Genomic DNA, 18,481 nt, shown 5'->3' on the forward strand with positions numbered 1-18,481 from the left:
ATGACGTTACACTGGATGTTCATATTAAAAATCATTAAGCACAAAGGGATACCCTTATTATTCGGGACAGAACTTTTGTTTTCAATTGCTTTAAGATCCTAATATTAACACTTTAGATTCGGAAAGAAAAATTAAATTTTCGTATCATACATTTAGTAAGCGACAAAGATAATTGGAGAAAACGTAAACCATTATTTTTGATACAAATTGAACTTTTAATTGTTAAATTTATAATTCTCATTATTTGAAATATAAAGAGATAAATTCTACAGGTAGGCTAAGTTTTGTATATATGTATTAGTGTTCTGGAACTGTTCCATTTGCATGGTTACTACAGACAATATTTTTCTATATTCATCATTGAGCAAACTATTTGTACTAATAATTATGCTTTGGTTTTTTTACAAATCTGCTCACTTCTTTAAAAATAATACAACACAAGAGGTACATTATTTGACGTCACTTACTCTTGTATTTTAAAAAGGTATAATTGTTTTATTTGTAAGACAATATAACATTACGATGTTAATTTTCAATGTATAAATACTTAATTTCATTAGTATCAAAATATACAGAAAAATGCATTAAATTATTATCAATAATTGCAATTAGCACGATTGTCATCTCCGCTAGCCAACGATCCACTACCCTCAACTCCACCGTATTTATAAAAGTCAGACATTCTTCTTGACCAATGGTAGCACTTGAACTCTCTTCAGTGTGGAGGGGCAAACACCGTATAGTAGCGTCTACAGTTTACAAACTTGGCGAAGCAGGTAACGAAAATTAGTAATTTGACGTTCCAACGTTAGTGCAAGAAACATATGAATGAACTTCTATTAGTTAGATTTTAATTCGAACTAAAAAAAGAAGTGTGTGTGTGTGTCATTTAATATCGTCGAATGTTTTTGGGGGTAAAGAGTTTTTGCACCCTCAGCAAGTACATTTTCTACATTTACACGTGATCGTGTTAAAGGCACTTTTTGATTGGATGCAGCTGTAACGACTGCAACCAATGAAAATCATAACTTTGTGGATCCGAAATTATCTCTCAATCCGCCCAAGGTGGAGAGGAGGGTAGTGGATCATAACACTTGTCTAGAGAAGATGCACGATTGTATAAAACGTTGTATAAAAATAAATATCACAGTATATAAATAATTGTTTCCATCTTCTTCTCAGTGAAAGCGACGACTTTCGCTGTTGGTAAACATAAGTCCACTGAATTGTCAAATGCAAATCCCTTCTAAGTTCCTGTATAGTTTGTCTCAATGTCATGAGAACCTCATATGTAAGCTAGGTTGTCCGAGTTTTTTGCTTCAATTTTAAAATTGTGAAGGCGATGATCCTGAAATCAATAACAACAATTGTAAGGAGTGATGTCATATATTAGCCTGAATTATATTTATTCTATAATATGCTTTAACAAACTTATTCTTAAAAGGTTACCAACTCAACACTGTAACTAGGTCATTGAATATAGTTTTTTTTGGTTTTAATATTGATTTTGTTATCAGTAAATTGAAAACAAACTAAATATTATTGTTATATGCATATACATATTCAAGGATCTACGATCTGACGATACCTGTATATTGGCATTGCACAAGGTATCTTGTTTTTTCTCTGTTTATGACGTCTTGACACTAAATCCATTGGATGTTGAATGTGTACTGATTGATAATTTAGTCTGAGATGCATGATTTGTTTTATTAGTTGTAAACTAGCTGTCAGTAACTGTGAGTAATCTGAGGTCTCTACTTATAGTGTATTTTCGTTGACTCAACTTGTTGGGAGATACAAGTACCCGGCCGCGTCCACTCTAGTATTTGTATTTGTATTCATCGGATGAGTTAAGCATTTTTCAACTGATTTTTATAGTTCTTTTATTTTGTTGTACTGTTACACCACTGTCTTAGGTAAGGGGAGGGTTAGGATCCCGCTCACATGTTTAACCCCGCCACATTCTGTATGAATGAGCCTTTAATCTTAGTGGTTGTTTTTTTCTTTTATTTTTTGTACATAAATTAGGCCGTTAGTTTTCTCGTTTGAATTGTTTTACGGTGGCTTTTCTCATTGTCGAAGGCCGCACGGTGACCTGTAGATGTTAATTTAAAGACTTTAAAACTGATAAAAATAAAAAATTCTCTAAAAACGTTGTTGAAATTTTACAGAAATAATGACTGCCATAGATTTGACATTTGACTTTGGAATTTTCAAAATAGCTGCCGTTTCCATAAAAACAATTCCAGCACACATGTCGAAAATTGAAGAACGCTTCAAACGCTTTTTTATGGCAATTTCACGGACAAGGTCAGCATCCATTATTGCTTGCAATGCCAATGGGAATTCTAGTAGCTATCTTTTACATTTTTGACTTTTTGTCATAAAGCTATTGAAGTATTTCAAAAGATATTTATTAATCTATAGCATTTAAATATTTGGGGTTCCGTGAACGTGATTACGATAACTTCATATAAGAGTTGGAATCAACACATTTATAACGTGTTATTTCATTGATAAATTTATATAATGGTAAGATCTACTTAATCAATGAATTTACATAATCATGGTAAGATCTACTTACACTTTGAAATGTCATTATGCTAAACCTTTATAGAGCTTCTTCAAAAAATCTACAAGAAAAATCTACAAGTTAGTATAAAAAAAGACAGTTTTCCATAGTATGTCTATAATTTCCCACATATTAATGCTTAAATCTACAATAACATACATGTAATTATAGTGGAATTATTCTATAAGTCAATTAATATATGGTTGTCTTGGTATTATTGCTTGACATTCTTAAAGTATCTTCCATCATTTTTAAAGATATTTGTTGCTTTAAAACACAACTATACTATTGAATCAACATTTAATATGTGCATCCTCAAACCTCATATAAATCGCTTTCATTTCTCGCTAAATACGGGAAAATACAACCAGCAACTCAAATAAATTAACAGATTTTACATAACTGTAAAGATTCTGTTTTGGTTAATTAGTTGTTTGACGAGTGATCTTAGAGGAAATTTTAATGGATATACATTTAGCTTTTGTATATATACCACCCTTAATTTTAAATCATATAAAAACTCTTATCTAGTAGTTTTGAAAATCCCCCTTAATTTCAACAATTCGTTGATTGATTACTCAATGAATACAACGACATGGAAGTTTTAAACGACCTTGACCGTCTATACAGCCCTTGCATGGTCGGTGATCTAAATACGACAACAAATGGAAATTTTTAACGACCTTGACTGGCTATAGAGCCCTTGCACGGTCGGCCTTAAAACGATTGGTCCTGCTGTGTACTTTATTGTGAAAGAATTATGATAACGAGGCCAAATACTACCACGTGATAGTAATCCGTATGAAAAGACGGCTGCTCAGTAGTTGATATTTATATCTTACCAATTAAAGGCTTGAAAGGATTCTCGGAAGCTGACAATTTATTTTGCATCTGAAAAAAAGAGAATAACTCATGTTTACATTAGGTTCACTTCAAATATGTCATTATTTGAATTTCTAAAACCTTGATCCAAAATTCATGAAACCGCAAAGTAAAAAAAGAAAATGATGCATATGTTTTTTTATAACTAAATGAATAGTTTTCATTATAAAACTTATGTACATATATTATTTTTGAAGAAATACTTTTAATTTATCCACATTTAGAAGAAGTTTTAAGTTACTGCTTTTAATTGCTTGCTTCCAGGATGCAATTCGCCGACATATTTTCCGTATGCAAGTGATCTAAGCGTGACCCTTCTCATAAAAATCCAGTGATCGCAATACGCATTATCTGTCATTGTAATAAACTATTATATGACTGTTCATGTTATACACATTCTCAGTATCAATGCTTCTTTGTTGATAGTTTTCTATAAGGTGACAATTGGTAAACTACGGCTTCAAAACACGGCAATTAATTAGCTGCCATATTTGTTAAATCATAACAGACAGAGACAAAAAATACAACTATACGATATTTTTGCGTAATAAATGATAAAATCGTGCAAAGAAGACTAAGTTTATGATATAATACATGCAATTTTGGTTTAAGAATTTGATAAAAATTATTTTTTACCAGTCACTTGTTTCATATGACATCAATAAAATAAAAATATTGCAATTAGTTTTAATTCGTTGTTTAATTGCTAGGTTCCGAAAGTTAAAGGATAGATTACAGTATGCTCATTGTACATGGAATATACCCCTTTTGATGATTTTAAAAAAAAGTGGTTACAATGTCTTAATAGCAACACTTGAACACTGATACTGTCTTGGAAAGTTAAACGTTTATAACCAGTAATGTGCACTGCCACTAAAAAAATAAACCTGCCTCCGGCTTCGGATTTTTTTTTTCTCTGTGTGGAGGACCGAATGTGCTGCTCTTTAGTCAGGTATTTGTCTCTTAGACATATTCCCCGTTTCCATTCTCCAGTTTAAAGCATAAACACGTTCTCAAGTCTTTTTCGAAATGTTAAATCTGATGTTTTGTTTATTTACGGATTATCTCCCCCTCGTACAAAGCAAAATAGTAAAATCACGTAAATATATATATATTTGACATATATAATAGGAAATCTATAGAGCAGAAATTTGATTTTTTTTTTGTATCAATTTAAAATGGTAGATTCAAATATTTTTCACTTCAAACGATAAAGTAAGACTTCTTCACAAAACTATATATGATGTATAGTTCGGCGTCAGCAAAAAAGAAGCCAAGGAACGTGTTTATCTCTTCTTCACAAATACGTATTTCATTGAATCTCGATATTTATCATAATTATAATTTTTCTAACAATGACGTTCTACCTCCATAAGCTTGCAAATGTCATGGCGGGTCACATATATGCTTTGCAATCAGTCTTTCAATAAAAAAAACTTTAAACTTCCTCCTCCCCCCCCCCCCCCCCCCCCCCCCCCGAATTGAAAATAATTGACGTCAGACTAATATAAAGTGTGACTGGTGGCTAGGAGGAAGTTACAACCATATTCTCAAAAACCCAAGGACCTCCGGTTACAGTGGTAGACATAACCACTTACCCTTTCCTGTCCGAAATACATGTATGCCAGCCACACAAACAATGTCAGGAACAGAAACGGCAATATCATCCAACGTCGGTTTAAAATCTCACTCATGTACAGAGAGGATTTTCGACCAGTAAATAAAGTTAACATTTACTCTCACTGTCGTACATACAGGATAAATTCTTTTAGTTCGATTTTTTTCTCTCGCTCTCAATCATATGTACGCATTTGAAGACTGTGGCAGGATTTCATGCAGCTAACATGTGCAAACGTAAATCTTTCGTTTGTTGTTTTTCTTGTATTTAAAATTAGTTAACCAGGCATTTAGTTAACTATTATAGCAAGTTCTTATTTTGGCAAACCAATCACTTCATCCTAGGAAAGATCCCTCTCTATGATCCTTTCGTTCCCTATCTTGGTATCCACAGCGAGAACTCGGCTGTTTTGCGTTCATCCAATCTTCTCCTACCGTTTGCCTGAAAGTATAATTACCGTTATTGACACATGTCGTTAATTGGCCGTTTCAGAATCTAAAGCATCATGGGTAATTCCATTGTTCGTACCCCAACATGAAAGTAACGTTACGTCATTGGTTAAATTCCATTGTTTATGACAGTTTTAACCAATCAGGACGTTTTGGTGTACGCTTTTAAAAATATTACCCAGGATGCATTAGATTCTGAAACGGCGAATTGCAAAATATTGTATAATATGTTCAAAGAAACAGAAAATAATGTGGATAATGCTAATGGACACTTTCAAATCAAACCATCATCACTAATTCTTGAAAAAGAAATCGTATTTGATCTAATATCAAACCGGTTATATAAATGTGATATATGTTTAAATGACTAACACTGTCAGGGGCGGATCCAGCCATGTTAAAGGGAGGGGGTCCCAACCCAGAACAAAAAGGGGGGGGGGTGTTCCAACTATATGTCCCCATTTAAATGCATTGATCGTCCAAAAAAAGGGGGGTTCCAACCCCCGGAACCCTCCCCCTGGATCCGCCACTGACTGATTCGTATGTATTAGCGTACAAAAAAACTAAGACAAGACCAAGTCCTTTCTTTTAAGCAGAATGATGGACTAAATACATGACCGACCATGCGAAAACAACTTCGGTTAACAAGATTGTGTAACATTCCCGTAAATAGCACTAGCCATTTCAAAATTGAAAAAAAACCATGGGCTTTGCTCATTGTTTGAGGCCGTACGGTGACCTAGCTATAGTTGTTAATTTCTGTATCATGTTGGTATCTTGTGGTCAGCTGTCTCATTTGCAATCATATCACATTCTTTTTTAAATTGAAAGATTTTAACAAATATATTAGAATACATCAGTTTCCATATCTTCGCTATTGGTATTATCTTTTGATGCATATCATACCCCAAGTAAAGCTCTCATATTGAAATTTAGGATAAAAAAGGAAACCAAAACTAGATATTCGTTTATAATTGATTTATTGACGTCGTCATCTGCTCTAAGGGGCTATACGGTCATTTCATTTATAGGCGGATGGAGTTGTTATCTCTGTCCTGCCTTTTTATTTTTCAATCTATTCAGTCCGGCCTTTTTTTTTTTATTAGTTGATCCTGACTTTTTTTTACAAAACATGTCATCCTGTCTTTTTTTTTTGCGTACATTGTTTTAAAAATATACGCCGTTCTTTTACACGTATTGGAAATACACATTTCTGTAAATTGTCATTCCACATTTTAACCTAGTCTAGACTTTGTAAAAAAAGTAATAACATTGTTTTAATATATATAGGCAACCAAAGGTAATACTTAAAAACTATATCAACAAAACCATGTTTGGATAATGCTCTAGACTATTTAAACATATTTGTATAAATATTGAAATGTCATTTGGTTTAAATATTATAGTAAGATCAGATTCAACTTGTCAGACTTTTTTTAACAGCTTTATCATAAATATTGAATGTTCAAAGATTGTATTGTAAATAAACTCAGTGCATGTGTTAGTTTACTTAATTTATACAAGACTAAGGAATGGTTTCTTTTAAAAATCGAAAAGAAGCAAATTGTAAAATTCTGATCATTATTGTCGTTTTGTTTTAATATTAGGGTTAGATCAGATTAAACTCGTCAGATGGGGAAGTAATATAATAACATTTAACAAATGCTGTGTTTCAAGGAGTGAGAGCAAAGACACAACCACTATTCGACTACGAAGAAAACTATAGACTAGTTACAGCCAATTTCATTGAGTGTGTAGGCAGATGTAATATTTTTGGTTAGCCTGCTTGTTAGCTGAACCGTGAAGTCATTGTTAGGTTAGGTAACTTACCCTCCACTAAGAGTAGAATGGTCCGACAGATAACCGATATATATGTCTGTCGGACTAGGCTACTTTGAAAGAAAGGTAGTATACCTTACCTAACAATGACTTCACGGTTCAGCTAGCAAGCAAGCTAACTAAAGATATTACTCTTTAATAGCTGACATAGCTACACACTCATTCAAACCGGCTAGCTGTAACACGAACCACCAGGGAGCTGCTTTAGCTATCATATATTATAATAGATATGAGTGTATGTTTTTTTCTTCTTTACGTTTCATTATAATATTATCGTATGGCTTTTATAAATGTGTAATTTATTTTAATCAATGTGGTGTGTATTGCTTTGTAAAAGGTGAGACGTTGATAAAATATTGCATTAATTGTATGATTCTATATATAACCTTATAAAATGTTTTGAAATTGATCTTATTTCAATCTAACTTTTGATGATTAAATATAATTAAAAATAATTATGTCACTTACCCTTTTCAATGTGGTCCTGTAGTATTATTTCCAGGTATACCGACATCCGAATCTAGAATGATAAATTGTACGGCATTTTACAATAATACTATAATTATTGTTCAGACTTTCAAACACAGAAATATAAATATAACTTTGTGTATTAATTCCGGCCAAATACTAGGACGTTAAATAATGTAAAATTTAAATGTCCTATAATTTAGTTATAAGGTGGCGGGTGGATGTCAATGTAAACAGCTTAATTATTTATAGAAAAACTGTGTACTTTAAATATCATGAATGTAACTTTAGTACACGTATCAATGACCGATCAAGCTATTGTAAAAGAACAAAGACCAAAAAGTTTTTTTTCAAATGATACTAGACACGAAACCGTCAAACGAAAAATTATATTCTCTGACGATACGATACACACGGCCATACTAAGCCATCATGGATAAGTTTAATTATGGGTATCACATCTATGGTTTAATTAATTAAGTGTCAGAAGTGATACATGGCATAGATAGTTTAATTTATTAAGTGTCTGCATGAGGGAGGTCATACATTTCTGATATATGTACCCTTTAAAACCATTTTTCTCTATCCTCCTGCACAATAAAATCGACCCTTAAGATAACGAATAAACGTTTTTTTCTTCCGAATCTTATCGTTTAATTGCACGTGGATAATTTTTGCTCTAGTCCAAGTCGATTAAGATTTATTATATATATTAATATTTCATGTATGTTTTTCCCTTTCTTTTGCATCAGATTTAAATTAGGCAGGATTTGGATAATCTGATTTTAAACACAAAATTAAAAAAAAAATCTTATGAAAATCAAGAATTATGAACCTTCTTTTAAAATACGTTTCAACTACAATGTATGTCATAATTTACTTTCAAATGAAAATAAAACCCTCAAGATACTAATTCCTATAATACTAGATAAGATGTTTGAAGAAGAAGGATTTTAATTCGAAAAATTTGCGCTTAAGTCTAGCACGTTACGTCTAAAGTACCAAGGCTTGCAGGTGTATTTAAAATTGATTGATGTTAGTATATTTATTGTAAGTTTACAAGTTCTTCGTACTAATATCTTTATTGAAAGTAAATAAAAGTTTTGTCAGACTTGAGTTTGTTTTACAGCGTTAGAATTATGTACCATGTAAAATTGAACGGAGTTGTTATAAAATGCTTAGTTTTCAGAGGCTTTCAAATATTTTGGTAAACTAATAAATGCTATGATAAATTTATTTTTCTGGCAATTGACGGCATTTATGTATTTAAGTTATGCTAAAACTATAAATCTAAAAATTGTTTGAAACATTTAAAAAATGAAGGTTGAAAACTGGTTTGAATAAATACACTGCCATGAGTTTGTTTAATCATAACAAATATTTGATTAGAGCATAATACACGTATAAATGACATGCAATTGTATGGAACGCCATGACTGCCTTATGTTAATGATCAGCATTATATGCAGTGCTCACACCATTATATTAAGTGCTCACAACATTATATTAAGTGCTCACAACATTATATGCAGTGCTCACACCATTATATTAAGTGCTCACAACATTATATTAAGGGCTCACAACATTATATTAAGTGCTCACACCATTATATGCAGTGCTCACATCATTATATTAAGTGCTCACAACATTATATTAAGTGCTCACAACATTATATGCAGTGCTCACACCATTATATTAAGTGCTCACAACATTATATTAAGGGCTCACAACATTATATTAAGTGCTCACACCATTATATGCAGTGCTCACATCATTATATTAAGTGCTCACAACATTATATTAAGTGCTCACAACATTATATTATGTGCTCACAACATTATATTAAGTGCTCCCAACATTATATGCAGTGGTCAAAGCATTATATGAAGTGTTCAAAACATTATATGCAGTGGTCACAACATTATATGAAGTGATCACAACATTATATGAAGTGCTCACAATATTATATGAAGTGCTCACAACATTATACGTTTTTTGTTGGATGATGAGATTGTTGTATGATGAGATTGATGTATGATGAGATCATTCGGTAAACATCGTTTTTTAGCGGAAATTACCGAATCCATAATTTGTAAATTACGGTAATGCCCAGCAAACTTTAAACAGTTATTAAAGTCATGTGATCATAAGGCAGTATACAATATTTAAAACTGATTGAAATAAGTAAGGAAAAGATGAAACTAAGAAGTGAATGATTAAAGTAGTTCTGTTCGTCGTAAAAAATACGAATGGCAAAATGTAAGTGAAATAATAAAAAGTTTATTTAATGAAATATCGAAGGGAAATTTGTATGACATATTCCTCGAGTTCATTTCCTACTGAAGAACTTTAGCAAGGTGCCACTTTATAGTCCGTACTCAGTTTAAAAAAAGCTTAATTACCTTTTAAATAAAACAGTCAGCTTTCTATAACACATAAGCGTCATATTACGCTAGCTTATATATGTCATGATTGAGTGTCATGATTGAGTCATTTTTGGCATCCATTTTCAGAATTTGTCATTTCACATGAATAAGTATCTAACAGATATGGAAAATGCAGTTTAAAGCATTTCATTGTAGGTGTTTAACATAACTTTAGGCAGCAACCATTTAATTTTTTTTGGGGGGGAAAGGGGGGGGGGGCTATTGATTTTTATTTTTTTCGCGACAAGTCGAAAATATTTTTTTTAATTCAATTTTAGCATTACATATATTGGCAGCTAGGGGTGAATCAATCAATTTTTTTTTCTCAGAATCAAAAACAAATTATTTTTTTCTCCAAAATCTGGAAACACTTTTTTTCAAAAAAATCCATAAATTTTACCCTTTCAAAACCCAGTTTAACATTATTTTCATTTAAAGTTATCATCTCTTATGAAAACTGAGTTTGTGGGGATGAAAAACGTTTACTACGTTTGTTCGTCATTTTGCACGGTTAATATATATAAAAAAAGTGGTATGCTTGATAATGAAACAACTTTCCACAAGAGACAAAATGACATCACAGAAATTAACAACTAAACAGCCACAGTACGGCCTTCAACAATGAGCAAAGCCCATACTGCATAGTCATGCAGCTATAGAAGGTCCCGAAATGATAAACGTAAAACATTCCTAATTTATGTACAAACAAACGATCGAAAAACTAACATGTATATAACACATTAACAAACGACAACCACTGAAATAAAGGCACCTCCTGACTTGGGACAGCCACATATACAGAATGTGAGGCGGGTTTTAACATGTTAGCGGGATACCAACCCTCCCTCTAACCTGGGACAGTGGCGTAACAGAACAACATAAGAACGAACTATGAAAATCAGTTGTAAAAGGCTTAACTCATCAGATGGGTACAAATATAAATCCATCTACCAGAAAATAGAGTAGACGTGGGCGGCTACTTCTATATCCCAACAACAAAAAGACACTATAAGTACTGATCTGAGAGTACTCGCAATTACTGACAGCTAGTTCAAAGCCACTAACAACTAATAAAAAAAACATGCATCTAAGTTTTGCATTTAGGTAAAGATTGAAACAAACTGTGAGTAAAATAGAATGATTTACTATTATTGGATAGTAACGATTGTCCATGAAAAAGGAGTCATTGTCAATGCTCTTCAACTTTGTACTTGTTTGGATGTATAAATATTTTGATATGAGCGTCACTGATGAGTCTTATGTAGACGAAACAAGCATTTGGCGTACTAAATTATAATCCTGGTACCTTTGATAACTACTTGACCTAAATTAATTCTGGTTAAGGTACATTAAGATACAAAATATAATCAACTACAAGTCATAGAATATTAGTTACATAGTGTGCTAGTGACCTAATACGGTATATATGGGGTCAGTAAATTCCATATGGGGTGAGAGCGAAGCTCGAATCCCCATATGGAATTTACTGACCCCATATATACCGTATTACGTCACTAGCACACTATGTAACGAATTTATCTTACCGACTACCTTAACGTGTAAAATTTAGACTAGTGACCTATCAAAATGAGCAAGTCTCCAATACAGTTAGCATTAACATGATGCCAACAATGACAACTTGTTAGATTTAAATGTGTTTTCTGAATTTATTTCACTTGATCATCACTTTCTTCGTCTTTAAGATTTTTTCTCAGTACTGTTTTGTTTTTCTAAAGGGACATAACACCACTACTTACCGTGTATGAAATAAGCCCCGCCTCCTTATTACCTTATATGGAATATAAAGGGACATAACTTCACTACTAACCGTGTATGGAATAAGCCCCGCCTCCCAACTAACCTAATATTGAATATACACGGTTTCCACGAGGACGCTTTTAACCAATCATATTCCTAGAAATGTATAGGAGGTAAGATAAGAATAAATATCTTTTAGATCGCACTTCTTTGATAACAATGGACCTCGAAAAAAGATTCAAATTTGTGTTTAGGTCCAGATGATAGCAACAACACAAAAAAGAGGAATGCTATTTGTTGCTGAGCACTTCTTTGATTTTATTTAAAGTCCACACAATTTATTTTGTAGCGGAAGCACAAAAAAAAAGATACTCATTATTATGTCAATATATAATTGTAATATAATTATATTAATGGAGAACTTCTAGTATTGTTTTACTGTGAATTCTTCTCGTTGTTGTGATTGGCGTTCTAATTCTTCTCACATACAAGCTTGTCTATAGTCTGAGGATTTCTGTTATTTTTGCTACCATTTTTTTTCCATATCCCATGTTAGGATCAATCTAAAAGGTTGAAAATTTCATATCTGAATATTTTTTTCATTATCTGGAAAGTTACTTTTGACGGCGGATCTTGATTGTTTCTGTGGGGCTTCTTTCTCATGGATAGGGATCACTCACGGGGGAAAAAGTGGAAAATTGTCGAAACTAATTTGACTTTTATGTATACTAGCATAAAATCGAGAATGGAAATGGGGAATGTATCAAAGAGACAACAACCCGACTCCATAGAAAAAACAACGGCAGAAGGTCACCAACAGTTCTTCAATGTAACGAGAAATTCCCGAACCCGGAGGCGTCCTTCAGCTGGCCCATAAACGAATATATATTAGTTCAGTGATAATGAACGCCATACTAATTTCCAAATTGTACACAAGAAACTAAAATTAAAATAATATAAGAAAAACAAAGACCAGAGGCTCCTGACTTGGGACAGGCGCAAAAATGCGGCGTAGTCCGAATTATATTCTTAAAAGAATTTAAATTCACAAACTAGTTTTTTTGCACCAAACATTAATAACTGTTTAAATTTGTTTGCTGGGCATTACCGTAATTTACAAATTATTGATTCGGTAATTTCCGCTAAAAAACGATGTTTACCGAATGATCTCATCATACATCAATCTCATCATACAACAATCTCATCATACAACAAAAACCGTATAATGTTGTGAGCACTTCATATAATGGTGTGAGCACTTAATATAATGTTGTGAGCACTTAATATAATGGTGTGAGTACTTAATATAATGGTGTGAGCACTTAATATAATGGTGTGAGTACTTAATATAATGGTGTGAGCACTTAATATAATGTTGTGAGCACTTAATATAATGGTGTGAGTACTTAATATAATGGTGTGAGTACTTAATATAATGTTGTGAGCACTTAATATAATGGTGTGAGTACTTAATATAATGGTGTGAGCACTTAATATAATGTTGTGAGCACTTAATATAATGGTGTGAGTACTTAATATAATGGTGTGAGTACTTAATATAATGTTGTGAGCACTTCATATAATGGTGTGAGCACTTAATATAATGTTGTGAGCACTTAATATAATGGTGTGAGTACTTAATATAATGTTGTGAGCACTTAATATAATGGTGTGAGTACTTAATATAATGTTGTGAGCACTTAATATAATGTTGTGAGCACTTCATATAATGGTGTGAGCACTTAATATAGTGTTGTGAGCCCTTAATATAATGTTGTGAGCGCTTAATATAATGGTGTGAGCACTGAATATAATGTTGTGAGCACTTAATATAATGTTGTGAGCCCTTAATATAATGTTGTGAGCACTTAATATAATGGTGTGAGCACTGCATATAATGTTGTGAGCACTTAATATAATGTTGTGAGCACTTAATATAATGGTGTGAGCACTGCATATAATGCTGATCATTAACATAAGGCAGTCATGGCGTTCCATAGAATTGGTTTTGAATTAACATCTATAAAATATTAATTTTACAACACTTTCTTTGTTAGATATAAGACAGAATGGTTATACAATCACGTGGAAATATATTCTTCTTAAGTGTCCTTGAAATATATTTAAAATAAGAGAAGTATCAGATTATGAATTCATTCTTCTTCAACATTTTTGTCACGACTTTCTTTGTTAAGATTCGCCTGAGTGTATGAAGTATTTGCCACTGGACGTTAAGGTTTTAGCAAGCAACAATGCAGTCAGCCATCAATATGGTTCAATGAATCAGTCGCTTAAAGGTATAAACATCATTAGGGATTTAAAGGGGAAATTGTTTATTACATGTTGTACGTTTGTTGATGTGATTCATAAGTGTTTATCGTAATCGTTTATAATATGGATAAGACCCCATTGGTTTTCCCGTTCGATTGGTTTTACATTTTAGGGTCCTTTATAGCTTGCTGTTCGGTATGAGGACCGTACTTGGACCTAAAATGGTTAACTTTTACGAATTGTGACTTGGATGAAAAGTTGTCTCCTTGTCAAACATACCACATCTTCATTATATATGTATCCAATGAACAAAAGGCAGAACGCATTTGAATTTCGATTTTTTTATACATAAGTTTCTATTCTAAATAATTGTGATAGTCAATATCTGATAGGAATTTATTTGAATAGAAATGAAATACCACCCGCCTAAAAAAGAAAAAGAAAAAAAGGAATAGCCAGCAATACAACAAAATAAAGATTTATGAAATAAATACAACGAGGTAAAAAAAACATACTGTCTTAACTTGATGGGCAAGAATCGGTATTTTATTTCAAGCTTTTAGATTAATCGCTCCGGGGGGGGGGGGGGGGGGGGTCGAAAGCATTATAAACTTTATTTTAATCGCTCCGGGAGGATCGAAAGCATTAAGACCTATCTATTAAATCTCTTTTATAAAAAAATTATTCGACGGTCATGTCAATGTCAATACCAGCATCAGAATATACCGTTTCACCTAATCTATCACTTTCCCTCTCCACCATTTTAAATCTAATACTTGTGTGTGTGGGGGGGGGGGGGGGGGAGTCGAGCCGAACAACTGTATTACTAGCCTGTCACCACAGGTTTAACATGAGGTTGTGAGTTCGATGCTCGAATTTTGCGAAGCACTCGACTCAAATCTTCTCCACTCAAATCTAAATTGATTAGGATTGAAAGTTTTCCTACCGAAAGGTCAGTGGTTCTGGCGGGGCACTACGGGTGGCTTCCTCCATCAATAAAAACTGACCGCAACAAAAAGCACAAAAGAATTGAAAGTGCCGTGAATCAATTAATATAATACTTGTGCGTCTCATGTTCTTGTATGTTACTCAATTATTTACCAAAATGTACTGACTATAAAGTGTGGTCTTAGCTCAATTGTTGAAGGCAGTACGGTGACCTATATTTGTTTTAAATTACTATGTCAATTGGTCTCTTGTGGAGAGTTGTCTCATTGGCAATCATACCAAATCTTCATTTTTATATGATATACACTGTTAAAGTCGTGCTTAGAAATCAAACGCTTGTATTACATTTTTTAGATCTAAACGTGTTTAGGATTGTGTTGAATTTCTAGACACATTTCTCAGTAAGCACATAATAAACACTTTTAATATAACAGTTGCATATAGAAGCTAATCTCGTCATTCAATACATATTTAATTCTTTTTCCTGCATGCCACTTCACAATAAACCAAGATTAACCAAAATGTACTCATATAGAACAGTTGTACAGTGGTGGATCCAGGTGGAGGGGTCCAGGGTTGAACCCCCCTTTTTTGGGACGATCAATGCCTTTGAATGGGGACATGCAGTTGTCCTGGGTTAGGAACCCTTCTCTCTTCAAATGGCTGGATCCGCCCTTGGTTGTATGCAAGTGTTTTGCATCCGATAGTGTTAAAACAGAATTTTATACTAACCTTTTCCAAACTTCATGTACATTATCCAAACACAGAATACAATGAATAAGTAAGGGACAATCAACCATCGTTTGTATGCTAGTACCATTAGACTCATTCTGAAATAAATACGTTTTTAGATAAATGAATTAAATTATCAGGTATGTTTTATTACACACAGTAGTGTGTTAAAGTAACTTTATTAGAAATGTTCAGATATATGATATCTTTAGTCTCTCATAAATCTTTCTTTAAATCGATGCACACTTTACAAATGGTTTAAATGATTTATAAGTTATTTTATTCTGCATGTTGTATACATTTTACAAGTGATTGTTAGAACACTGTTTATTTACACACTATATATAGTGCTCAAGCTACCTGAAAGGTTGTTTAAGTGTAATAAATCTTTAATATTTAAATCCTTTGCGTTCAGGTTAGTTCTAGTTTTTGAACTTTATAAAATTTAAAAAAAGATTTAAGATCCGATCTGATAAAATTGTGAACTTTCTAACCATATATATTGCATGAGTCTTTATGAATGACTGTATATTATATTATTATGATATCGTTACTCTCTAAACAGCACAAAAGTGTACTATGTATACATCTTTATTTTTATTTGGCAATACAAATTATCTGTGTAATCATCCGATGTATGTAATCCATAAATTTAATTATTCATCTGTGTAATATCACATGTAATGATCCATAAATATAATTGTATGTTTAGCACTGAGGAAATTAAGAGCAGTGCTAGAAATTCAAGGTGGTATTAAATATTTAAGTGGGAGAGCACCAACAGACCAACGTTAAATAGGTTAATAATCCGATTGCATGGCAGATATATAAGTTGTTCATAAATACAAACTTTAAGATAATATCAGAGGGAGGCGCTGACTGACCTAAAAAGGGGCACTCATGCTTTAGTGATTCCCTATCTAATCAACCAAATTTGTCCCATATTTCGACCCCAGTCCCCCTGAATCCGCCTATGGATATAGTATATTATTATTCATGTAATAGTCACTTTATTATATAGTTGATGTTTAAACCTAAAATATTATGAACTAAGAAAAAACAAATAATGAATATATATATATATCATTTGTTTACTTTTCATTACTCTCCTCCTCGTGATATTGAAATTGAGTACTAACCTTGAACTTTTGTCGTTGAACTTCGATAAAACCAGACAATAATAAGAAGTAAAGTCACTTGCTCTGTTAAATAATCCAGTCAAGAAAATAAAACTACTCAGATCTTTGCAATAATCCAGTTATAGGTAAAAGCAATAACGTCCAGAATTCTAATTAATATAATGCGCTTGTGTTGTATCCTCTGTTATATTGTTAGAAAATCTTTCTTTTATCCTTAATATTTCACAAACGCGTTGTCCGTTCAATGTTCATTCATGAGTGCAATACAGTATGAAGAACTATTTAAATTTTCAGTCTTGTACATGTATGTACAGGTGGAATTAACACCTTTCCATTGATGGTACTTAATTATTTAAACAGGTATAATTCGAGAGCGAACAATTAAAGAGACATTGATTATTTGATGTCAGTTGTCCGTTACAAAAAATGAACTCTTTAATTGGCAGTCCATGTCATAATTGGCATATGCTTTCTCTGTTAAAAGCGCATTGACCTACTTAATTTAAAACTGTTGTTACAAGGACGTTTGTATTTGTAATTATTAATTGTTTGCTTGTTTCTAATCCCTTGAATGTCGATGTCCATTTAAACCAATTATATCACCGAGGACAATGAGCGACAGATTAAATTTCAGACAAAATATATTTGCGGTTCAAGTTTGTTCGTTGCAAACCAAAAGACAAAATTTGAATATTAAAGTGTAGAATATCTTTTTCACGAATCAAGGCTTACGTAATGTCGATGTATACATACTGAATAAAAACAGTTCAGCAATACATATCTTAATTAAAAAAAAAAAAAAAAATACCGAAAAACTGAATTTAAAAATTTTCAATATTAGTAAATGAATTTAAGAATAGAGTTTTTGTGAAAATTGTAACTTATGTTTTTTTCTTTGTTATACTAATTAACTATTGTTATGTTTAGAAGTATACATCTTAACATAATGTTGAAAATAGGAATTAGAAAAAAAATATATAATGTGCGACTAAAGTTAATCCACTCAATATATAAACTCAAAGCAGTAAATATGAAAGTGGATTTCTTCTGGATTATTAGGTCTTTCCACTTTTCTGTGGAAAGACCTATTGTTTTTCTTCTGATTATATTTTTTTTCTTCCGCCTAATTTTTTTTCTTGCGATAAATATTTGTTTCGCAATATGTCGCTTAGATATTTGGTATATGATATTGAACAGTTTATGCGTTTTTGAAATTTACCCTGCGTAAGCAAATACTTTTCTTTGTAGGAGTTATCTCCCCAAACACTGTTTTCCTTTTGTCCACGATTCCTTCGCAACGGTAAAAGATTACGACAAATTTATTTTATAAAATTGCTCGTTATATCCTTCACATGATTTGTCCAATTTCGACTGAA

General features: G+C 32.3%; 1 long non-coding RNA gene across 1 annotated transcript; it reads right to left on the reverse strand.

Moving 5' to 3' along the window:
* Positions 1–445: 445 nt before the first annotated feature.
* On the reverse strand, positions 446–17,623 carry LOC139527116 (uncharacterized). Its single transcript, XR_011665270.1, has 7 exons — positions 17,106–17,623; positions 15,967–16,064; positions 7,832–7,883; positions 5,056–5,516; positions 3,418–3,466; positions 2,588–2,636; positions 446–1,348 (listed from the first exon to the last, which is right to left on the reverse strand). It is a non-coding gene; the product is annotated as an uncharacterized lncRNA (long non-coding RNA).
* Positions 17,624–18,481: the final 858 nt, after the last annotated feature.

Source organism: Mytilus edulis, chromosome 6 (assembly GCF_963676685.1).
Source record: "Mytilus edulis chromosome 6, xbMytEdul2.2, whole genome shotgun sequence".
NCBI lineage: Eukaryota > Metazoa > Mollusca > Bivalvia > Mytilida > Mytilidae > Mytilus > Mytilus edulis.